General features: G+C 46.9%; 1 long non-coding RNA gene and 1 pseudogene across 1 annotated transcript; both read right to left on the bottom strand.

Annotated features, from left to right (window-relative positions):
• Positions 1-619: 619 nt before the first annotated feature.
• LOC100054303 (patr class I histocompatibility antigen, B-2 alpha chain-like) lies at positions 620-4,841 on the bottom strand (annotated as a pseudogene).
• LOC138919623 (uncharacterized) lies at positions 1,865-2,270 on the bottom strand. The gene is made up of 2 exons (XR_011429956.1): positions 2,144-2,270; positions 1,865-2,057 (listed from the first exon to the last, which is right to left on the bottom strand). It is a non-coding gene; the product is annotated as an uncharacterized lncRNA (long non-coding RNA).
• Positions 4,842-24,678: the final 19,837 nt, after the last annotated feature.

The following is a 24,678-nucleotide window of genomic DNA, read 5'->3' as shown; positions in this document are numbered from 1 at the left end:
CATGTTTATAAGGTGTTCCATTGAATGACTAGACCATACTTCCCGTCCTCTACTGTTCATGGGTATTTGTGTTATATTCAGATTTTACAAATTGTGCTGCTATGGATAATTTTTTCATGTATTTGCCACACATACGTGTACAGGTCTCCTGGGTATATACCTAGGAGTGGAAATGCTGGGTCTTAGGGTGAGCTAATGTTTGGCTTTAGTAGGTACCACCAAGGAAGTTTTTTAAGTATTTGAATCAATTTACTCTCCCACTAGCAATATCTAAGAGATAGAATTAGTCCAAATTCTTGCCAACAATTGACTTCGTCTGACTTTTCATTTTAGCCATTCTGGGAGGTGTACAGTGATACCACATCATGGTTTCATTTGAATTTCCCCTCTGAATAAAAATGTTGAGCCATTTTTCATGAATTTATTGGCCATGTAAATGTCCTCTTTTCTGAAACCCATGTACAAAAGCATTGTTCATATTTCTCTTAGATTGTCTATTACATTGTCTCTTAACTGATTTGTTGAGTTCCTAAACCTGTGTGATATTTTTAATTAGAACGAAGCTAAATACTTAAGCAGGTTACACTTTCAGAAAAATGTCTTTTCATCCAAAAAGAAATAACTTTATGGAAATTTTTTATTGTAATGCATTCAGGATCATTATTTTTAACGTTGATGCACATATATCAGTTAGAGATTTTCCCAATTTATACAGTTAAAAATCTGGGGAACATGTGTGGGAATGGATATTAAGGGCGTAGGACAATGGTGGAAGAAGATAAAGTTGAATGAGGCCAAATTTTCTGTTATGAGCCCACTTCGCCCAGATTCTGCACTTGATGTTGCAGCTCCAGTCAGAAAGGACTCTAATACTTTCTTTGGTTGGTTGGCTGAAACGTGGACCAAAACTTGGCTCACAGTGAGTGAGCTAGAAATGTTGGACCTGCCTTGGTTTACTGTAGAGGAAGGATTCAAAGACTTAGGGAGATTGGAATGTTAGAGTGGATTTGTCATTTAAGACCTACCCACTCACCCTGGGGGGGTCTGGATGACACAGCTTTCATAGCAAACAGTGAGAAATAATTTTGCAAGGGGAGCCCTAGCATCCTTAAAGAGTCCTGGGATCTCTCTTCTCTTTAAGCCAGGCCTTACACTGATAACTGCAGCCACTGAAATGGGAAACCTAAATGCGATGCAAGTAATTGGATCCTAGTGTTGCAGGGGCCTGTTGGCACACTCAACTGCCAAATGTAAGGAGAGTGTAGTTAGCAGAATGGACAGCAGAGTCAAAGCAGCAATCAGAACAGTCCGACCTAAGGAGACCTATGGTGTTGCCTAGTTGATCATGGTGTTCCTAGAACTGAAATATAGGAAGCCAACTAAATCCTTCATTGATATGTAGAAGCAGAAGATTTTAGGTCCAGTGAACAGAAGTCTAATTGAATCAAAAATAGAGTTATGGCCCCTCAATCCATTCCCAGACTTGAACCAGTTTACAAGCTCAGCACCCAATGAATGAAGGGGATGCAGGATCAACAAGAACAGACATAATCCTCTATAGAAACAAAGAAATAACCAATAAACAACCAAAAGATGGAGGCTGAGCCCTCAATGCCCACGGTCCTGGAGACAAGCCAGGGGTGATGTCCCAGTCCCTGTGATCACATGGCCTGGTGGCACAAGTTTCTACTGAATGGACAAGAACAAAGGAACAGTGAAGATGACCCAGCTGAGGACTGACCACATGAAAGCCCATGACACGCTGGGCACCGACTGGGCAAAGGTCCTATCTACACTCTGCTGCTCAGAGCTTTCTCCTGTCCCCACCTGCAACAGACTCAGCACAGCAAACATGGAGACCCTGGAAGGTTCTCAGTGCTTCCATTTATTCCTTCTCTCAAATTTTAGAAATCTTTTCCTTTGACTAACCCATCAATTACTCACAGCAAGAATTTAAATACAAATATTGATATCCAGATTCTTATTTTCAGTAAGGAAGAAGTTGCAGCTCAGTGCATCAAGAAGTTAAGACAGGGATGGAAAGAGCCCAGCTCTGCCTGCTGGAACAAGAAAGCCGATCAGGCAAAGAACAGGTCAGTGTGGGGAGGGGTCATGGGGAAGACCAGTCACCCCACAGCCTCACATTATGCTAAGAGAATTGCAGAAACATTCAGATGCCCTTTGCAGAAAGACAAATCAGAGGTTCTTGAAGTCACAATGAGAGATGGGACATGAACAAATCTTGCATCACTCAGTTCCCCACAAGGCAGCTGTCTCACAATATAGAAGAAATAATTATGAACAAATTCACGTCAGTCACTGTAAGTGGTGACATTCTGAACAGCCCATTGCATGCTCAAAATGTCTCAAAAACTCCCCATAACCCAGGTCTGTTCCTTCTGCCCCAACCTCTCTCCCTCTTCAGGCCTCTAGCATCTCACCTGCAGTGAGAGACACATCAGAGCCCTGGGCACTGTCGCCTGCAGTAGAACAAAACCAGACGTGGTCAGAGTCTACAGGACAGGAGACTAAAGAAGGAACTGTGGGGTGGGGGAGCTCCCACCATGGGCTCCCATATACACTATTCCAAGGGTCTCAGGGCTCACCCCCCACCACTTCATACATACTTGCAGACTGAGTGTGGTTCCCTCCATTTCTACCTGTGGGAAGAAAATATCCTGTGAAAAAACAGAGAAGAGTTTCTAAAGGAAGCTCCTAGTCCTGGACTCCAGGGAAATTTCCAGAACTGTGACTACAGACCTAGGGCAGGATTAGGAAACATGAGGACAGTACATGTGGGGGGACTGGACCAACTGCCCTCCTGGAGGTTTGTACACAACAGTGACCTTCACCTCTGACCTGTACTCCTGGGAATCACGTCCCCATGACCAGATGCATCAAAGTGATAAATTTGTGCTTCATTTTCACATGTGCTTTACTAAAGAGTAAGTGTTAGCACATAGGAGCCCAGACCAGGAAAGCACATGTGGCTGTGAATGGGATTTCCCATTAAGGAGGCAGGACAAACTTTTGCCTGGGCCTAAAACCCTCCAGTGAGACAAGGATACCCACCCCACCCCTTCCCTACCTGAACGCTTCTTCCTTCAGTTCACAGCTCCAGTGACCACAAGGAGAATCAGGCCAGCAGTGATGCCCACGATGGGGATGACGGACTATGGAGGTGGCTCTGAGGGAAGGGAAGGGAACAGAATGGACAGCAAGGGCTCTGACCCTTGGGCCTCAGCCCTGACCCTGCTGAAGGTCTCCAGAAGGGCTCCTGATTTCCCTGAGGAGAGGCTCTGAGCCCACGGCTCCCTCCTTACCCCATCTCAGGGTGACGGGCTCAGGCAGCCCCTCATGCTGCACACGGCACGTGTATCTGTGCTCCTCTCCAGAAGGCACCACCTCAGCTGCCCACTTCTGGTAGGTCCTGTCCCCTGCAGGCCTGGTCTCCGCAAGCTCTGTGCCCTGGGTCAGGTCCTCCCCGTCACTCTGCCAGGTCAAGGTGATCTCCGCAGGGTAGAAGTCCAGGACCTTATGGTCAGAGATGGGGTGGTGAGTCACATGGGTCTTTGGGGGTGTGAGGAGAAGTGTCAAAAAATTCAGGAACTTTTCACCTGTCTTGGGTCACTGAAGCAGCACTTATGTGACCATCCTGAGAATGGACAGGACAGTCGGGGTGGGGAAGGGAGCACAAAATCCAGACACCAGCCTGAAAACAGGAATCTGGGATAATCTCTATTCTCTGGAAATTTCTAGAATCAGAGACATCCTAGGGTAGGGGGCAGGTTTCTGAAAGGGACAAAAGTGACTGAGGTCATGACCTGGGTAGACGACAAACGACTACAAAAGCTAGAGTCAGACCTTAAACATATTGGGTGTGGACAGAGGACAAGGCCTGAGAGATAAGGTCCCCCGTGCTTCCCAGAGCTACTGCCAGAGTCAAAGGGAACCACAGATTAGTTGTTTCAGGGACGGCTTCCTCCTCCCTCCCCAGAGGCACTGCATCCTTTAATCCTCTACAGAGAAGGGGGCACTCTGGGCTAGTCGGGCTCTGGTAGCCAATCTGAACACCTGGGTGTATTCCTCACTCTCCCCACCCATGGGAGGGACAGTATTCCAGCTTAGATCCCATTTTCGTCCCCTACTAGGCAGACACTACCTTCAGCCCAAGGGGAGATCAAGAAGGCATCCTCGGCCTCTGGTACCCGCGCGCTGCAGCGTCTCCTTCCCGTTCTCCAGGTATCTGAGGAGCCACTCCACGCACGTGACCTCCAGGTAGTTCCTGTGTTGCTCCGCCACTCCAGCCGCCTCCCACTTGTGCCAGGAGATCTGAGCCACCCTGTGGGCCGCGGTCCAGGAGGGCAGGTCCTCCTTCACAGCGAGGTAGTCAGCGCCCTCACAGGCGAACTGACTGTACTGCGGGGGCGGCACCTGTCCTGTCCCAGGGCGAATCCGCAAAGCCACCGGAGGGTGTGAGACTCTGACCCCGCCCACACAGTTAGCTGGTCCACTTAGCCCCGCTCCCTCGAGAGACCTATGGGCTGTGACTGGTCAGTGCCTTTTCAGCAACACTGGAAAACAATCCCGAAACTCAAGCGAATCTCCGCGGGCTCTTCCCGGATCGAGGGCCCTGATGGCGTACCTCCGGGTGACCCTGGGGGATGGAAGTCGCGCCCTGGACCCCGAGACACTCGCTCGCCAGCCTTGCTTTGGTTGTAGTAGCCGCGCATGGTGTTCAGACTCCCACGGAAGCTCTGTGCGGTGTCATTGTAGATGCGCATTTTCCGGTGCCAATACTCGGGCTCCTCCTGCCCCACCCACGGCGCCCGCCGTTCCATCCTCGGACTCGCGGCGTCGCTGTCGAACCGCACGAACTGCGTGTCGTTCTCTTAGCCGACGGCGATAAGGCGGGGCTCCCCGCGGCCGGGCCGGGACACGACGGTGTAGAAATACGTCAGGGAATAGGAGCATGGGGTCGGGGAGGGGTTGAGACCCGGCCTGATTCCCAGGTCTCCATGTCCAGGGTTGATGGGGCCAGGAGTGGACTGGGGGCGATGGGCTTGTGAGACAGAGAAGGGACGGTGGGAGACTCAAGTGGGTGAGAGGAGGGGGCAGGAGGCTAAGGAGGGACAGGGAAGGGGTCAGCACGGGGCCAGGGAAGGTTGTGGGGAGGCTTGCTTTCGGAGGGTGGAGATGTGCCTTCACCAGCAAGGGTGAGGAGGGGAGCCTGCGGGCTGTCCCCTCACGCTTTCCCCTGTGAGGCCATTTGGCCATTTCTTCCCGACGCCGCACTAACGGCCCAGGTTTCCCTGAGGGCCAGGGTACGGGAGAACAGCTAGAGGAAGGTTTGGGGTCGCCTGACCCAGACCGTGAGGGTCTGGGGACAGAGTTGGGCTAGTGGGTGAGGACTTTATAACCAGGAACTGCAGTGAAGCTGAAGGACTTCCGTGGAAACCAGTGGGACTGAGACCCTGGGCAGCATCACGTGTGTCCAGGAAGAGGGACCAGACACAGTTGTGAGAGAGAAGTGAAGCTCTGTGGAGAAGGGTAAAAAGTCATTAAATGATTTCAGTGCAGATGGGGTCTGGTTATTGTGCGGTCTTATAACTTTAGATACGAATCTGGTCGTATAGATCGGCATGTAGGTGAGGATGCCCTGGGCTTCTCTCCCTGGGGCAGCCTTAATCCACATCAAGGGGACTCCCCAATTCTTGGCGTCCCCAAACCACACACCATCCTCGGGGTCTGAGACCCTGAGAGCCACGCTCAGCAACCTCCTCCTGCACCGAGGGCTCTTTGTCACACCGTCTCCCCTGAGTCCTGGTGGTCCAAGGGCTGTCTGAGGAAACCAGGGAGAGACCCCCAGGCTGGGCTCAACCCCTTTTCCTCCTCTCCTCTTCCTGGATTCCCTCTACCTGAGCTGGACTCCTACTCCTTAACCCTCCCCCTGGACTTTTCTAGAAGAAAACTCGCCCTCAGGGAATATGTTGCAGAGAGTGAGCTGGCCTTGGGAAAGTGGGTGAAGAAACAGTGGTTTCCTCTTTAAAGCTGGGGCAGTTGTACCTGGGGCACCACGTAGAGATTCCCATAGAGACCACTTTCCTTTTTGTTTATTAACTACAGTGGGTAGCACAATCTTGATAACCCCTGAGTGATCAGGAGCTTATCTGTAAAAGCAGTGATTTTACCCTTCATATGTAAATGTGTCTAAACAGCCCTGCAATAACCAAACAAAGCTCATAATTTTCACTTTTCAAATCGTGACTCCAGGTTTTTGTGTTTTAAAAGTATCTTCATTCCATAGCCCTGGGTTTGCCTGTGTGAGACCCCACATATCCTCAGTACAAGGAAGCACACGGAGACACAGTTTGTCACTGCGTATGATCTGCACCTGGCCCTTAATTCATAAATGTGACTGAGTCACGGTGGCAGAGGCTAATGCCACTGAAAGAAGGTTTTCTATTTCTTACATTTCCTGAGAGGAGGCACAGGGTGCACCACACAGGGCCACATGGGGAAGCACCAAGGTGGGCAAGAGGCAGAAGGAAGAGAAGAAAGCATGGCTCAGAGCCGCTGTTGTGTTTTCCTTGAAAAAGGCAAGGTGGGGCTGGGGAAACATCTTAGAATTGACTAGTTTGAATAATGTCTTTGGTGGGCTCTGGGTTGTAGGGGTGGTCTCTAGCTGACTGGTACCTGGCTCTAGGTAATCAGGGCAGAGGAATATTGACTCCTGGAGTGTAAGAATCTGATAGAAGAGGTGGTTCAGAATATGGGCTCTGGATTGCTTAGTGCAAAGGAAAGGCATGTTCCTGGGCACGCCCTTGACTGTCTCTGAGAGTTGGCTAGCCCTGGGAGGGGCAGACTCTCCCCAGTTATCACATCCACAAATGCCACAACATCAAGAATACAGAAAATAAGAAAGTGTCATGAATACAGTACATTTCAGGCAGACTGTACAAACTCTAATCACTTCAAAGTTGCAGGTTTCAGTGCAGTCAGAATGCCCTTCACCAATGCTCATGCATCGCCTGTGTTTGTGAATTAACACCTAAGGGATGTGCATGTTTTTTCTTGGGGCACTTGGCATTATTTGCTTTAACTGAATTAGCATGAGGCAATTGACTTTTAGGGAGCTCCCCAGAATGTAGTAAATACTAGATGCAAAGAGTATCCTGCTAAGCCCTGTAAAACTGTCTCTACCAGTGGATTTAAATCTGAGAATTCCACTGCTTTAGAGTTCTTTCCCTCTGCTTCTTCTCCTCACCCCTGCTCCTCCAGCCCTTCTCTCTGTCCCTCTCACCCCTCAGGCCATCGTCTCCCCTTAGTCTCCACCACCCTCACACACCTGAATTGTGGCACCAGCACCACTCCCTCCCTCACCGGCCACCCATGGACCATTCTCTCCACAAGAGTCAGGGATCCTGCTAGTGTGAGTCAGATTGTGTCATTTCTTCACTTAGAATGCTCCGATGGCTCTATCTCACTCTTGGGAAGCCTCTAGAAAGTAAGGCACATGAGCCCAGGGGCTTTGAGCTGTTTTAGTTAAAGGCATGTTCCCAGTAGAGCCATGCCTGGTACATAGTGTGAGCCCAGAATTAATTGTTGAATGAATGAATAATAAATCCAGTTGCATTAAAGTTTAATTGCATCTCCTAAAATCTCAAAATGAAAAATATGAAAACAAAAATTAGAAAAGATTTTATTTCATGCAACTAGTGTACATGACGATTCATAAATTCATTCCCATGGAGAAAAAGCTTTTGTGCTTATCACTTGCACAGTTGAGCCTGTGTATTAGTTTTCTACTGCTGCATAAAACCACAAATACTGTGGCTTAATATGATACCCGTCTATATGCTCACAGTTTTGTAGGTCAGACGTACCTGCGTGGTGTGGAGGGGTTTTCTGCTCAGCATTTCAACAGGCTGTGTTTGCAACCAGAGCCCAGAGGTCCTCCTCCAAGCTCATACAGAGCTGTTGGCAGAAGTCCCATTTCTTATAGTTGTATGACTGAGAACCCCATTTCCTTGCTCGATGTCAATGTGATGCGGATCCCAGCTCCTATGGCTACGAGCATTTCTTGCCATGTGGCCCCCTCCATTGTCAGGCCCTCTCTCACAGTGAATCCCTCTCACTCTTCCAATCTCTTTTCTCAGGTAGAACATAGCCCTGTTAAAGATTCACCCGATTAGGTCAGGATTACAGAGGATAATCCCCCGTTTTAAATTCAACTGACACGTGCCTTAATAACATGTGCCAAACCCCTTCACAGTAGCACCGGATTAGTGTTTGATTAAATGATTGGTAGGAGGGGAATAACCAGTAGTTGGTTATTGCAGGCCATCTTAGAATCAGCCTAGCATGCCCTGATTCTTCCTTTTCTGTTTAATTTGATCACAGTTGGAAATCAAACTTCAAATAAATAGATTTTGTGAATGTTAATAACACTCATTCTGTCCACTTAGTCATGTAAATTCTTCTTATATCTTAAAGCCAAATGATATGTTTAATATCTCACAGTTAATTTAGAGCAAATCAAAATTAAAGCTCAAGAATTCATTTTCTTCTTTGGACTCTCTATTAGTTGTGTATGGCTACGTAACAAATTACCCAAATCGTTACAGTTAAAAACAATAAATGTTTATTATCTCCCATGGTTTCCCAGAGTCAGAAATCCAGGAGAGGTTTCCCTGAATGCTTCTGACTCATGGTCTCTGTCAAGGTTGCAGTCAAGTTATCAGCCAGGGCTGCTGCATCTGATGGTTGACAGGGGCTGGGAGACTCACATAAAACATGGTTTACTCATGGCTGTTGAGAGGGGCCTCAGTTCCTTCCTGGACGGTCCCAGGAGGCCTCAGTTCCTAGCCATGTGGACTTTCCCATAAGGTGGCTAATGACTAGGTAGCTGGCTTCTCTCAAAGCAAGTGATCCAAGAGAGAGAGCAACCAAGATGGAAGCTGCAGTGTATTTTATGTCTTAGACCCAGAGTCACACACCATTCCATCAGCCTTACTCTGTCAGTTAGGAGTGAGTCACGAAGTGCAGCGCACACCCAGGAGGAGAGAATTGAGCTCCCTCTGGAAGGGAGGAGTATCAAAGAATTTGCATACATGTTAAACCAAAATTAAATTAAATATTGTCTCAGGATTTTGTAAATCAAATGCCTCTTTTATCTGATTATTTTTCTTGAATGCTCTAAATTTCTCTTTTGATAAGTTTTTATTAAAAGTTTGACACAGAGAAAGGAGATACAACAATATTTGTAAGAATTTTGCAAGTTGAGAATATATAGCAGCTAGATCAAATAGTTCCATGACGTGGGTGCCATAACAGTAATGCCTTTAAAATAATAGCTATCTTTGTTTTTCCTTAGAAGTTTCAAATTTAGTTTGTTAAGAATTTCCAAAGTATTGCCCAAATCTAATTTTCTTACTCAACATCGTCTTCAAAAGTATTTACCTAATGAAATTGCTGTTCAGTTAGAAAAATGTGAATCTCATACCTCAGTCTATGCACCCAGCTTAGCATCACGACAACAATTTTGGTGGGATGCAGTAGGCAGAAATGGCTAACTCCAATCTAGAAAAAAAGTTTTCCAAATCTGGCTATTCACTTGGCATCCTAACACAAATTTAACAACTTTCTCTCTGTTTTGGAATGAGATTTGGTAGAAGTGATTTGGACACCAATGTGATACTAAAAAACATTGTTAATATGTGCCTCCAATTTTTTTTAAGCAGCTGTATTGTGTTTTCCATTCAAAGTTTCTATTCTATCACTGGTTATCCCTTAATTAGGTTTTCAGGTTTATATTGATCAACAATGTGCTTTTTCACTTCTATAAAAGTAGTTAATTCATTTCTGCATGAGGTTAAATGTAAATAATGCATCAAATCCTTCTCAAGATAGAATTACCTTGCACATCACACTGAACACTGTATACCAGAAAATCTTACAGGTGCCAGTGAGCAAAAGATCCAATGACCTATTCCTAGCAATTGCTGCTTTTCATGGTATCCCAGTGCTCTCTCTCACATGACTCATAACATTGGCTGTGGCTTTGTTCCAATGTGGGTAGTTCATGCTAAGAATTCTTGCAATGAACTTTTATATTTTCTTTTCCCTTTTGTTTCAAAAAATAAACCAGAATGGTTCACAAGCTGCAGTTTGAAAACTACCAGTTTAAGGAGTTATGCTCAAGTGAATACCTGGGCACCCACCAGTAGTGTAAGAAACAGAACCTATGAAGCCACCATGGGCACCTCCCCAATCCCATCCCCCAGATGTAACCTCTGTGCTGATCTTGTGTTTACTATTCCCTTGAGTTTCTCTAAAAATTTTACAAGAAGTGTATATATCCCCAAACCAAATACTATTTAGTTTTGCCTGGTTTTGAACTTCCTGTATGGCAAACTTATACACCATGGATTCTTCTGTGACTCAGTTATGTAGGAGAGTTATTCCTCATGTGTGAGGCTGTCATTTATTCATTTTTACTGCTAAAGTCTTATATTTTATGATTATACTGCAATTTTGCTGTTTTGCTATTGATGCATATGTAGTTATTCCAGTTGTTGCTTAAACGTTAGTGTACATGTCTCCTGGGGTACACGGGCAAGAAATTCGCCAGAGTGTATGATCAGGAGTAGGATTGTTGGATCACATGGGGTGTGTACTTTAACCATAATAGATAATGCTAGTTTAACTTCCAAAGTGCTTGCACCAATTTAAACTTCTACTGGGAACATGTAAGAGTTCATGTTGCCAAGGTGATTGTTCTGAAAATAGAAAGCCCAGCTGAAGGGGAGAAATTAAGAGTTGAAAGCCACTGCTTTGGCTGCAGAATCACCCAGACATTTTTTTCAGGTTCTGTTAATAACTTTATTTACTTTTACTCCATATCTCTTGACATTATACTTTTAGCATATAGCCTCCAATAATGCATCCTTTTAGCATAACCACCTAGCGTCATTTCATATGTTTGGATTCTTCCATAATACAAAGGAAAAAGGGAGGGAGGCAGGAGTGGAGAGAGGGAAGGAGAAAAGACAAATGAAACAGAGAGAGAACAAGAGAGGAACTGGAAACAGAGAAGAAAGAGAACATTTCCAAGTGCAAGGAAACACTGGAGATGTAGACTAAAAGAAACTTAAGAGAGAGTTATTAGTTTTCTTTGTTGTATAGTAAGTTACCCTAAAACTTAGTGGCTTAAATCAGCAAGCATCTATTACCTCAAAGAGGTACTGAAAGGACAAATAAAATGAAGCAGATGCTAGTGGGAGAAGTTGGATAAAGAGAAGAATTTTACAGGGGCCGGCCCTGGGGCATAGTGGCTAAGTTTGCATGTTCCTCTTTGGCGGTCTGGGGTTGGCAGGTTTGCGGGCCCAGATCCTGGGCGTGGACCTACACGCCACTCATCAAGCCATGCTGTGGCGGCATTCTACATGCAAAATAAAGGAAGATTGGCACAAATGTTAGCTCAGGGACAAGCTTCCTCAAGAAAAAAGAGGAAAATTGGCAACAGATGTTAGCTTAGGGCTGATCTTCCTCGCCACAAAAACCACCAAAAACAAAAAAAGACTTTAAAATAAAAGAGAGAAGAATTTTACAAGATGGGATAAGTAATAGGTCATTGGTATACAGATGAAAATGATTTTCTTAGTCCGAGTCCTCCAAGAAGATGCCAAGATGGGATTAAACTCAGCAGTTTTATTAGAGGAAGTACCCATCAGAGAATATGGAGAGGGAGCCAGAAAATGCTGAGAGAGGCGCAGACCAAGATGCAAATCTGACCCCAAGTGATGGTCAGAAGGAAAGAAGGTTCATTGGACTATCCTAGACCACCAGGCCATCTAAGTGAATTGAGCAAGGCTTAATGGAGTCCTGGAGCCACATTCAGTCATCAGAGAAGCCGCATGTCTCCCAGAAATGGCCTGCCTTAGTGTCCCTGCTGTGAACAGTCACGGTAGGGGAACAGCCGATGGGAAGTAGGGCATCTGCAAAAATGCTGCCATGGATTTCAGAGCCCAGGAGTGGGGGTCCTTGTGGCTTACCTGGGGGATGTAACCTAAACCGTCCTACCTGAGGGGCCTGGGCCTGTGGAACTCAAACTTTTCTCAGGCTGACTTGCTGCATGTGTCCAGTTACAGTTACTGTGGGGCAAGAGGGAACCAGCAGGTGCCCAAGTCAATCACCCTGGTTCCACACATATGCCTCCTGCCCCAAGATGTGACAGCAGCCCCACTGTCTCCTGGGGATCAGAGTCGATTACTTCTGCCTAGAGAAGATGGAACTCCTCTCCTCACCTGCTGGTCCCTGGGCATAAGGAGTTCAAACTTCCTTGGCAGCAACAATAAGGTATAGTTCAGTGGGACCCTTGTTATGTCCCCCTTGCAAGAGTGCCCCCCTTTTGGGAACCAAGACCTTCTACCCTACAGAGCCCAGAGCTGTGGAGACAGGAAGTACAAAATCTCCATGTGGATGAATCTAAGTAATGACTGCTAGGACGCACCTGCTTCCATCCTTTGGTCCTGTTCCCACATTCTCTTCCTATTGAGAACACCGCACCGTATCAAGGTCTCTGATTCAAGAAATACACTGTGTCCTGAAAGATGTAACCACATCCGTTCAGGGCATTTCCTCAAACCTGGAGCATCAGATGTACCTTCAGAAGGCCTGTCCAGAGTTCCATGTGGCCCCGCAACCCCTGGATGGTGCAGACTGTGATATGACTGTGGATCCCATGGTCACGGCTCATCCTGTACCTCCTTCACTGTGAGCTGAGTTCCTCGGTTGGATATAATTCCAAGAGCAATTCCAAGCCTGTGCATCTGACATTACAACAGACCCCCAGATTGTGGTGTTGCCTGAAGTCTGAGGACAGGAAGGGAAAACCCATGCATGGAGTAGGTGACATCCCAATGAGGATGAACCTCTGTCCCTCTTGGAATGAAAGGGGCTGTCTGTAGTCAACTTGTCACTTGGTGGCTAGTTGGTAACCAAAAGAGATAGTGCTATATCAGGGCTCATATTGTCTAATGCTGACAAGATGCACATTCAGAGATGGCAGTAGCTGAGACAGCCTTGGTGAGTGGGAGTCAATGCTGCTGGACTGGTACGTAGCCTCATTTCTGTCATCATGGTAGCTCCACTCATGTGCCCATCCTGCCTGGCTTGACCATTGATGGAGGATGGCTAAGATCAAATTACCTTCTTGGTTGTTCAGTGCCTCTTCAGAGGTGGATGTTTTCTGATGGGTGCGACCATGTGATTCAGGCTTAACTGCAGACGTATCACATCCATCTTACGGTGGACTGCTGTGGACCTGTCCAATTGATGACTGAGTGGGTTATACAGAACCCAGCACATATGGTCATTTTTAATCATATGGTTGCTTGGTATCCCATCCTCAATCGTTCTGCCCTATCAGGGCCCAGTAACCCACCTAAAGTTGCTTCTAAAAGGGTGTATATTTCTCTGCTGTGGATGGCATGGCCTTCCTTCAGAGTGCCAGGGGTTAGCATGTAATTCTCCCACTGGTATTTGCCTTTAACTCCACACAGCATCCTTCCCCACCACTGACACCTATAACACCATCAGGTCTGATGGATGGTGACTGATTGCACCATGACCTGGATCTACTGCAGTGTACTTCCATGTCCAAGCCCTACTCAAAGCTGGTATCCTTCTATGTCGTCCAGAGTATGGGCCAAACAATGCACCTTGGTGTGAAATTTGTTGTTGTAAGAATCCAAAAAGACCTACCAGGCAGTGTGCTTCTTCCTTTGCAGTGAGGGATGCAAGATGCGCAGTTTGACCTTTACTTTGGAGGGGACACCCTTGAATGGCCCTCTCCACTGGACCTCTAGAACCTAACTGAGATGGCCACTTCCTGAGTCTTCACCAGGTTTTTCTTCCACCCTCTGGAGTGCATGAGTTTGACCAAGGCATACAACATACTCATCCATCATGATCAACTTGACGTTGTCAATGAAATGCACAAACGTGACATTCTATAGGATGTCCCGGAGGTCCACATCTCTTATGACTGTACTATAGAGGGCCAGAGAGTTAAAATAGCCCTGAGGCAAAGTAGAAATAAATGTTGTTCCTTCTGTGTACACGCTAATCATTCCACTTCAACTTTTCTAACAGGAATAAAACAGGATGCACTCACCAAATCTACAGCCGCATACCATGTGCCCGAGGCCTTACTAATCTGCTCTAGCCGTGATAGCATATCTGGCACAGCAGGTGCACCAGGACCACTACTTGGTTGAGTCTGAAGTAGCTCATGCATCCTTTAGACCACATCAGGTTCCTGCAGGGACAGATTGCTGAATTTAATGGAGATAATAGGCAACACCACCATGGCCCCTACATTATCAGGCCTTACTTATAAAAACCTCCACAATATCTGCTCCTGAGACACAGTATCATTTCTGATTTGGCCAGGATGGGGCCAGTTTTGGAGGTTTCCTTTGTCATTCAGCATAAAGAGAGATCTTACTCCACAGACCATGGACCCAATGTGAGATTTATTCCAACTGTCAAATGTATCAATGACAATTCTGTACTTGGGAAATACGGCAATAATCACCAGGTGGTTCTATGGACCCAAAGGTCATATTGGAAGCCAGACTTGTCCAGACTTCATTTATTATCTGGCATCTGTGCCCCACTGTAATAATGGGGAAGTGATGACGCTGTACTTATCTGGGTATCAATGTTAGCTCAAACCTGATGTTCAGTACTCCTCAAAATAGAGGCAATTTCTCTTTCCCTAGTGTACAGTCACCTGAGTAAATGGCTGTAGCTTCCTTTGCAGAATGACTGAGAGCATTGTCCCACTTCATACTTGCCATGGTGTTCAGGTTCCTTCCTCCTAGGGATTTAGGTACGTCTTCAGTCAGAGGTTTCTGAATCTGAAAATTGGCTAGTGATCCCTTGGTACTAAGCCAGGAATCATGACCTTTCATTGGGCCAAACACCCTCAGCTTCCTGCTCCTCAATTCTTGCTTTTTTATTATAGATATTAAACAGCACCCTTGTTGACTACCCATCCGCTATGGTCTGAATGTTTGTGTCTCCTCAAAATTTATATGTTGAAATCCTAACCCCCAAGATGATAGTAGTAGGAGGTGGGGTCTTTGGGAGGTGGAACCCTCATGAACGGGATTAGTGAGTTTATAAAAGAGACCCGAGAGAGATCTCTTGCCCCTCTCACCATGTGAGAACACAGCAAGAAGGTACCATTTATGAGAAAGCAGGCTTTCACCAGATACCAAATCTGCCAGTGCCTTGATCTTGATCTCAGGCTCCAGAAGTGTGAGAAATAAATTTCTGTTGTTTATAAGCCACTCAGTTTATGGTATTTTGTTATAGCAGCCTGAATGGACTTAGACATCATCTATTTTGACCCTAAGGTCACCACACTCTATCAGCCTTCTCCACAACTCCCTGCAGGTCAAGCTCCCTCCCTTGGCTGCTCCTTTGGGGGTGTTATAGTCATTGTGGCCTCTGGCTTTTGCCAGTTAACTATCCCCACTTGGCCTCTATCTCTTTAGGGCCACCCCCTCCCCATGGATATTAATAAGCCAACTCTGGAGCCACCTTTCCTACCATCATCCCAGCCTGCAGAAGACACAACATCCTCAAATTTCTGGCCTCACATAATATCTCTATTCCTTCAGTCTTTTTATATCATCTTACACTATCTTCCAGGGCAAATAAGTCATGTCTACCTTGCTGAAGAGTTGGACATCATTTTTTCCAGGCTATGAACAGCCACTCCATCACTAAGTTTACTCCGTGCCCTAAGGTCCTTGATAAACCCATGTCCTTGGAAAGTGCATCCAAGCCAATGAATTTTTGTTTATCCAGCCTGACATTCTGGCCCCTTGGTCAAATGTCCTCAAAATCCAATCTGCAAAGTACTCCTTGGGCTCCTACAAGTACATGCTGGCTAGTTCTTGCAAAGATATCCATTGCATCACAGGAGTAGGACTTTTGCAGTATCTTCCAGCATAGTGGAAGTGCTAACCATTACTAGAGAAGGGTGAGACTCCTCTGCATCCCCAGAGGTTCCAGAGGGCATCCGTCAAGATAAACTTGTTCCAATTTGCAGAATCTTGGGTTTTCCTCACATGGGCCCTGATTTCACGTAGTAGGCCTGCTTTTCTCAGTGTCCAAACATCTCCAGAGTTCTACAACCCTCACAATTTGTCTTCAGCTACCGTTAAACTCTATCTGCCCTTCCTGTACATGAGATAAAGGCCTCTCTATAAGCCACTGCAGAAGCTCTCACATTAGCCGGTAATGATTTATTAACAATCCTCAGATTTTCATTATCTTTCTCTAGGCCATAAATACAGCTGGGCAGTAACCAACCAACTCCACTGTCTTTGCAGACAACCCCTGACTACTACATTATTTTTCAAAGGCTTCTTTCATCACACTTACCATAGCATCCCCAAACCAGGATGTTTCCTGAGGTCACCACCAGTGAAATATATAACAGCTCAGCTGCCACAATGAGCCCCACCTACCAACCTGGATGGCATCTCTTGGCCTGCCAGACAGAGGAGGAGCTAGTCTCCAATCCTCATCTTTTTTCCTGTATTCTTGGCCTGCTCTTGATACCACTTGTGTTAATGTTCTGTGAGGAGCAGACACCAATACAGTATTAAACGTGGGAGGATATTATTAGGGGAAATACCTGTGGGAGAAACTGGGAAAGGAGCCAGAAAAGGCTGGGAGAGCAATCAAATCTTGATGCAAGTCTGAACCCAAGAGGAGAGAAACAAGGAAGATGACTGGAAACATCCTTTACCCAGTGCAGTTTAAGTATAGTTCAGTAAGGGTGTCAGGGAGCCATGGAGCCTAAGTCAGTCTTCAGAGGAGGAGCAGTCCTGCTTAGTTTCCTTGCAGTTCTCAATCATTAGCTGGAAGAAGCCCATGGGAAGTGTGGTCCCAGGGCAATATGGCAATAGATTTCAGGCTGCCAGAGACAGGCTATCCATCAATTGTGCTTCTTTTGGCTGAGAGTCTGGGATGTGCATTCTCTTGGCATCCATGGTGATCTAGCTGAGAGCAAAAAATTAATGATAAAGGAGAGAAAAGGGGAAGAGTTGTGGGACCACTGCTTTTAAACAGATAGGAGAGGGTGAGGTCTAGGGAGAAGGCAGAGAGACTAACCTATGATAAAGGACTGTAAGGCCCATAATGAGCATGCAGATGCCAATACATGAGTAGATAGTGGTGGGAATCTGTAAAAGTTGCCTTCTAATGTGTTCAGTTTTCTCAGTACAGCAGGAAGCAATGCCATTGACCAAAAAAAAAAGAAAGAAAGAAAGAAAAGAAAGCGGGGAAGTAGGTTTGGATGTTTGAGCAGGTAGAGAAGTTGTGTAATAGTCATCAAGGATAGGAGGAGATTGAGTGAACTATGGAAGGACAAGATGATTGCTGGGAAATGGTAGGGGCTCCCTTTGTGGTTTTGGTCAAGACATTAAAGTGAGAGCAGTCAGTGGCTGTGAGTAGTTCTCCAGCCTCCTGTGGCTGCGTGGCGGCAGGTGCAGGGTAGGCAGAGGTAGAATCACCAGCTCTGAGGTTTTGTCCAGTAAGTGTGACAAAGCAAGTGAGAAGCAAGGGAGGGATTGAAATGGTTTTCCATAGACTTTAAAATGAGTAAGGAAGGAGAATAGGGTATCTTGCATGAAGGACAGTGAAAACATGGTGGAATCAATGGACTAGAAATCCACTGTAGTCAAAGGATTGTCGGAATTGATGTACTACTGGGTGGACTCCATGACTGGAAAACAGGCACATTTGTAATGAAAGTTTTGCTGGTTTTACATTACAATATATGATAAAATAATAGTATCAGAGTTTAGGCCACCCTGCAAGGAGATGAATAGGAGAGATGGAGGTCACAGAGTGGGAAGCATGAAGTGGAGACTATGGAAGGGCTGGGTTATTGACAATGACAAGATCTCGTGGGTACAAGGGAGTGGGGGCACAGAGAGAGCAGAGTAGAAGGTCATGGAGGAGAGGGGTTCAGGGAACTGAAAGGTCAGGGAGTGAGAGCATCCTCTCTGCTGTGTGGGTTTCTATGGCTGCCGTAAAGATTCCCACAGACCTAAAGGCTTTAAACAACACCCATCTATTATCTTATGGTTATGTAAGTTACAAGTCCAACATGTTCTCACTGAGCTAAGATCAAGGTGTCAGTAGGTCTGCGTTCCTTACTAGGGGCTCTGGAAGAATCCACTTCCAAAGTCATTCAGGTTGTTGTCGGAATTCAAATCCCTGCAGATGGAGGACTGAGGTCCCCATTTCTGGGCTGGTTGTCAGCTGGAACCAGCTTCAGCTCCTAGAGGCCTCTCAGGTCTCATATGTGGCCCTCTGCATCTCATAACCAGCAGTAGCAACTATCCTTCCCATGTTGGAATTTCTCTGATTTTCCTTCTCCTGCATCGTTCTGACTTCAACCAGAGTAAATTTTCTGCTTTTAAGGATTTATGTGACTTGCTTGGGTCAACCCAGATAATCCAAAATAACCTCTGTGTTTTAAAGACCTTAATCTTAATTACACCAGGAAAGCCCCTTTTATCAAGTAAGACAAACTATTCACAGGTCCAAGGATTAGAACATGAAAAACTTTGGGTACCACTATTCAGCCTACCACATCTTATGAGAAAATCACCAAAGGTCAAGGAGATAGCACTGCCAGAGACAGCAACAGTAAGTCTGGAGCTAAAGGAGTTGAGGAATGAGGGGAACGGCCTGGGGGTCCACAGAGAATACCTACAATGAGGGAGTGGGGGTTCTAATCTGATGACAGAAGATTCACACCTGAAGATGTCTAGGAAAGAGGGAGGAACAAGGGTCTGAGAGCAGCAATAAGGATCAAGGACTCTACCCACCTCCAGGCCCAGGAATCAAGATCTGTGGGAAAGAAAACACCCCAAGAGAGAGCACTCCAGAAGGAGCCGTGTCCTCAGGGAGATTCAGGTTTCTGTCCGAGCTGCGAGGTGAAGGGAACACCCTCAGGGAGGACTTCGGAGATTTTTTTTTATTGAGTTCATAAATAGTTTACATCATTGTGAAATTTCAGTTGTACATTCTTTCTTGTCCATCACCACATAAATGCTCCCTTTCAGCCCCTGTAGCCACCCCCACCCCCCGTCCCCTGGTAACTACAGAACTGTTTTCCTAGTCCATGTGTTTGTTTATTTTCCACATATGAGTGAAATCATATGGTGTTTGTCTTTCTGGCTTATTTCACTTAGCCTAATACCTTACAGGTCCATCCATGTTGTTGCAAAGGGGATGATTTTGTCTTTTTTTTTTTTTTTATGTCTGATTAGTATTCCATTGTACCTATACACCATGTCTTCTTTATCCAATCATCAGTCGACGGGCACTTGGATTGTTTCCATATCTTGGCTATTGTGAATAGTGCTGCAATGAACATAGGGGTGCATATGTTACTTTGGATAGTTGATTTCAAGTTATTCGGGTAGATACCCAGTAGTCGGATAGCTGGGTCTTATGGTATTTCTATTTTTAGTTTTTTGAGGAATCTGCATACTGTTTTCGAAGTTGTTGCATCAGTTTGCATTCTTACCAGCAGTGTATGAGGGTTCCCTTTTCTGCACACTCTCTCCAACATTTGTTATTTTTAGTCTTAGTGATTATACCCATTTTAATCAGTGTTAGGTGGTATCTTAGTGTAGTTTTGATTTGCATTTCCCTGATGATTAGTGATGTTGAACATCTTTTCATGTGTTTATTGGCCATCTATATATCTTCTTTGGAAAAAAGTCTGTTCATATCCTCTGCCCATTTTTTGATTGGGCTGTTTGTTTTTGTGTTGTTCAGTTGTGTGAGTTCCTTATATATTGTGGAGATTAACCCCTTGCCAGATATATGATTTGCAAATATTTTCTCCCAATTGGTGGGTTGTCTTTTTGTTTGGATTCTAGTTTCTTTTGCCTTGCAGAAGCTCTTTAGTCTAATGAAGTCCCACTTTATTTTTTCTTTTGTTTCCCTTGTCTGAGAAGACATGGTATTTAAAAAGATCCTGTTAAGTTTGATGTCAGAGTGTACTACCTATAGTATCTTCCAAGAGTCTTATGGTTTCAAGACTTATCTTCAAGTCTTTGATCCATTTTGAGTTTATTTTTGTGTATGGCATGGAATAATGGTCTACTTTCATTCTTTTGCAAGTGGTTGTCCAGATTTCCCAACACCATTTATTGAAGAGACTATCTTTTCTCCAATGTATGGTCTTGGCACCCTTGTGGAAGATTAGCTGTCCATAGAGGTGTGGTTTTATTTCTGGGCTTTCAGTTCTGTTCCAGAATAGGAAGCAAGGGGGCAGTGTCCAGACGAAACATGAGTTGTCAAGGTGCATCAATATTCCAAACCAGGCATTGTTGTGCCAGCCAGCCGACACACTTGCCTCTGCTCATCTGGCATGTTGGCTGGTGTGGGTTGGCAGTAAGTGGTTTTTGTGCTGTCTGACTTCCTACTTCCGCTTCTGTGGGACCCTTCTGTAGCAGGTGAGGGGAAGAGGGCGGGGGAGGAAGAAGGGATCCGCAGGGGAAGAGCAATCACCAGGCAACCACTTGCCTCCATTCGCCATTTCCGAGGAACACTGCCCTGCTGCCCTCAGAGCCTGTCACTGCAGGGGGATCGGAATGTGTTCCCGCGGAGCCTCAAGAAGCCCAGCATCTCCTGTTTCCAGTCTGGACCTCGATTGTCTCACCTTCCACCTCTCCGCCTTCTGAGATGAGGTGATTCTCAGTTTCCGCTTTCCAGCCTGGCCCTGCCACGGACTTCAGCTTTGAACGCTTACCCCTCCCCCAAAGTCAGTGGTCTTCTCCCCAGAAAGGGCCAGCGGGGCGGGGCTGCAGGTGACTCTCAGCGCTCCCGGCCTCGCAGTTCTGTGGTCGGTAGCAGCTGGGCAGAGCGTAGACTATATCTGCAGAGCAAACCTCTCCTCCACCCCATCCAGATATCCTGCCCCTCAGGACCAGGTGGTTGAAAGATTGGTGTTGGTCGTGGTCAACACCTCTAGCGGTGGTTCCTCTGCCCCTGCCAGGCTATAGAATGCCGCCGGCTGCGAGAACTCGCGGAAATTGCAGGCCACGGGCGCAGACTCTCAGAACTGTCTTGTCGCCTGTGTTGCTCCCAGGGCTGAGCAGTCCCAGCTAGGCCTGACGGTCAGTCCCCCTGCAAACGGTCAGTCCCCCTGCAGTAGGGCCTCTCCCCACGCGCAGACCTGGAGGTTCCTGCCGCCTGGGGCTGTAGTAGCACAGGTCCTCCCTCATCCTCAGAGCACGTCCTGATGTTCAGTCCACCACGCCTGACCTTACAACTCCTGCCTTGAGCCTGGGAGCAAGGGGAAGGAGGGCTGGGAAGGGAGGCTGGTGCGGATCAGAGAGGCCGCCGTCCAGGGTCGCAGAGCTTCCGGAGTCCACTCACGGGAGCGTCCACGCTGGGAGAGTAGCTCGAGCCATTCTCAGCAGCGGGCTCTCGGGGCGGGATGACCGCGAGAGACGGCCATGAAGCCCTCTGCCTTCCTGGGACCCGACCCAGGTAGTCTTAGGAGATTGGCCGTGGATTGGAGGACCTTTCCCCCTTGTCCCCTGCGGCACCGCCCCTCCCACAGGTCTATTTCCATCAAACACTCGGGTGTGCAGGGAGGGCTCCGACTATCGGAGCCTAGCGGGTCCGCGATGCCACAGACAATGTGCCTTGTGCGGGAGGATTCCTTCTGCCCATCTGGCTCACCCTCAGGTCCCGGCCAGCTGTCTGAGGTGGGAGAAGGGAGGAAAGGGATGCGCCTTGGAGCCGCTGTCTGCCTCTTCAGGTGCATTTGGAACGTACCCTTGTGCTTGCCAGACAGCTCCTTTGCGGGATCCCAGTTCCTCACTCCTCTGAGCGTGGTTCCAGGTGGGGCTTCCTCAGTAGCTCCTCTCTCCAGCCTCACAAATCTTCCAGGATGACACGTGGGTGCGAGGGTGTTGGGGAGGGCCTGTCAGTCTGCAGTGCGAACTTGTGTGTGAGTGTGTGAGCTCAGACCCCTCTTTACCCTAGTGGATCTAGGATTGCCTGGCGGAAGGACCATTGCTCTCCCTTCGGCCTGCTTTCCTTGCTCTCCAAAATGCGACCTCGCAGTGCACTTGGTGATCATCTAGATTTAAGCATATTAAAGAGAAGGAGGAAACAGCTAAAACTCCTGCAGTGTGGGGAAGATACATGCCATAGCCCACCTCTGATTCCTCACCTTCTGGGTTTGCGGTGGAATGTGGGTACAGAAGAGCTCTGCCGCAACTGGTGGAGGATACAGTGCTTTGGCACCCGCACAGGATCCTGGGCTGCGGGTAGCAGGTCTGGCCCAGACAAGGTCTCTTCACAGTCACTTTGTTTGAGTGCAGCCCAAACCCAGTGTAAACTGTCAAAGTCCGAATAACAACACTAGACCCAAAAATCAGCATGTACCAAAAGGAAGCTGAGAGGAACTTTCAAGAGAGATTATAGGAGGGCTTAAACAGGTGTGTTTTGTGCAGTTGGCCAGCAGGATTCAAAACCACAACCTTCCACACTTCCTCCCTCACTGATCTGGTGTCCATCCACAGAGGCAGTGTGCCAGGACAGGCTCAGGGTTGCCTGGGACAGCCCAGTCCTAGGGAGATGTCTTCACTCAGTGCCTACTCTCTAGGGGTGAGGGTTTCCAAGTGTTGCAGCCACTGGCATCAGCATCCAGCATGGCTGGATCCCTGACCTAGGGAGATGATCATCACCCAACTGTGCCCCTTCCACCCACTCCATAGGATTGTTCAGGAGGCTGGGCTGCCCTTCTCATGGCTCCACTGCTATATCCCTGCAGGCTGGACTGTCCTCAGTGTGTCAGTACCCCCACCCCGAGAAGTAGAGCTGCTGGGCCTGGAGGTTTCCCTGCTAGGCCATGCCCCAGAAATGGAAAGGAGTGCTAGAGTCAACAGTGATGTCTGCTACCAGCTCCGTAGACCAAGGTGTCTGATCCATGAGAACCACGATATTGAGTTACACACAGGTAAGTGGAAGGAGTAACCATAACTCTCCCCAGGAAGCCTAACGCCTGAACATAGAACAAGTGAAAGGCACAAATGAGACTCCCAATGTCCCTCATGTACCTACTCCAGGGTCAGAGTGCAGCCAGAGCTGAATGATTGTGGCTCTACCTTCAAAATAATATTTGTAGAAATCCCTGATGAGAGGGATCAAATCAACATGCAAAAATACACAAAAAAAAGAGGAGAACCGAGGGCAGGATTGAGACGTGACATTCTCAGCCCTCCAGGTCTGTAATTCTGGAGAATGGTTCAGCCTGGAGGATGTCTGGGGCCCGCTGACCCTGAGCAACAACAGCCCCTAAAGAACAAGCACAAATTACAGCACAAGAAAGGAGGCTGACAAACAGCAAGAAGTGGCCGAAGCAGAAACTTAATCCAGCACAGAGTGAGCTCGCACACCCCTCTCCTTCCTGCCTTCCTCCACCTGCCCTTCTCTCCCCACCTGCCACCTGCCACAGCACAGCAAAGATTCCGACTCAATGAGGTATTCTCACTTCAATGTGTTTTTTTGTAGTTTATACTATTTTATTTGCTTTATTAGCCACGTACCACATCTTCAAAGAAAGGATGTGAGAAAATAGAGTAAGGTATCTATTTAGGGCATGTAAGTAACAATGGAGATCTGGGAGGGAGACACTTGAACCCTTTCATTCTCAGACAAAGAAGGTTGATCGAGGGAAAGGGACACACAGGCCTGGGATATAGGATATTTTGTGAGCTCTGGGTAATAAGGGTTAAGGGCCCCTCTCCCTGTATCCTCCAGTGTATCATACAGGGAGGAGACAGACCTCATCAGCAGAGCAGCAGGGAGAAGAGAAGTCAGGAGTCCACAGACAGACCAAATGCATGTGTGAACAACTGGTGTCTTGCTAGTCCTGTCCCACACAAGGCAGCTCTCTCAAGCTGGGGGAGGAAATGATAATGACCAGATTCACATCAGCCACTCTCTCAGCACTTGAGCATTATGGACAGCCCATCACCATCCCCTAACTTCAAACACAAAGATCCCCTTCAGCCCGAGGCTGTCCCCCACTGCCTCAAGCCCTGCTGACATCAGGACCCACAGGATCCTATTTTAGGCAGCCGTGAGCAATACATCGGTGTCTGGGACCTTGTCACCATAAAGAGGAGTTGGGCAGAGCCTACAGGAGGAGACAATGTTTAAGGCAGATTAAGGGCATAGGACTTGGCTCTCATCCTCTCTATTCCAGGGGTTATAGACGCAAACTTCTCCCTGCCACCCCTTCCATGCCAACACTTGTAGAGTACATCCCTCCAGGAGGTTCTTATGTGGACAGAGACACTAGAATGCCACAGTGGCGATGGGGAATAAGGTTCTTTTTTTTTCTTTTATTGAGGTATAATCGACATAACATTATATTAGTTATGATTCAATATTTGTGTATATTGTGATATGATCACCACAATAAGTCTAGTTAACATCCTTGATCTTACATAATTACAGAATTTTTTTCTTAGGATGAGAACATTTAAGTATTACTTTCTCAGCAACTTTTCAAATGTGCCATACAGTAGTATTAAATATAGTCAC

The sequence above is a fragment of the Equus caballus genome, chromosome 20 (assembly GCF_041296265.1).
Source record: "Equus caballus isolate H_3958 breed thoroughbred chromosome 20, TB-T2T, whole genome shotgun sequence".
NCBI classification, from domain to species: domain Eukaryota; kingdom Metazoa; phylum Chordata; class Mammalia; order Perissodactyla; family Equidae; genus Equus; species Equus caballus.
This window is presented reverse-complemented; position numbering and strand designations above follow the sequence as displayed.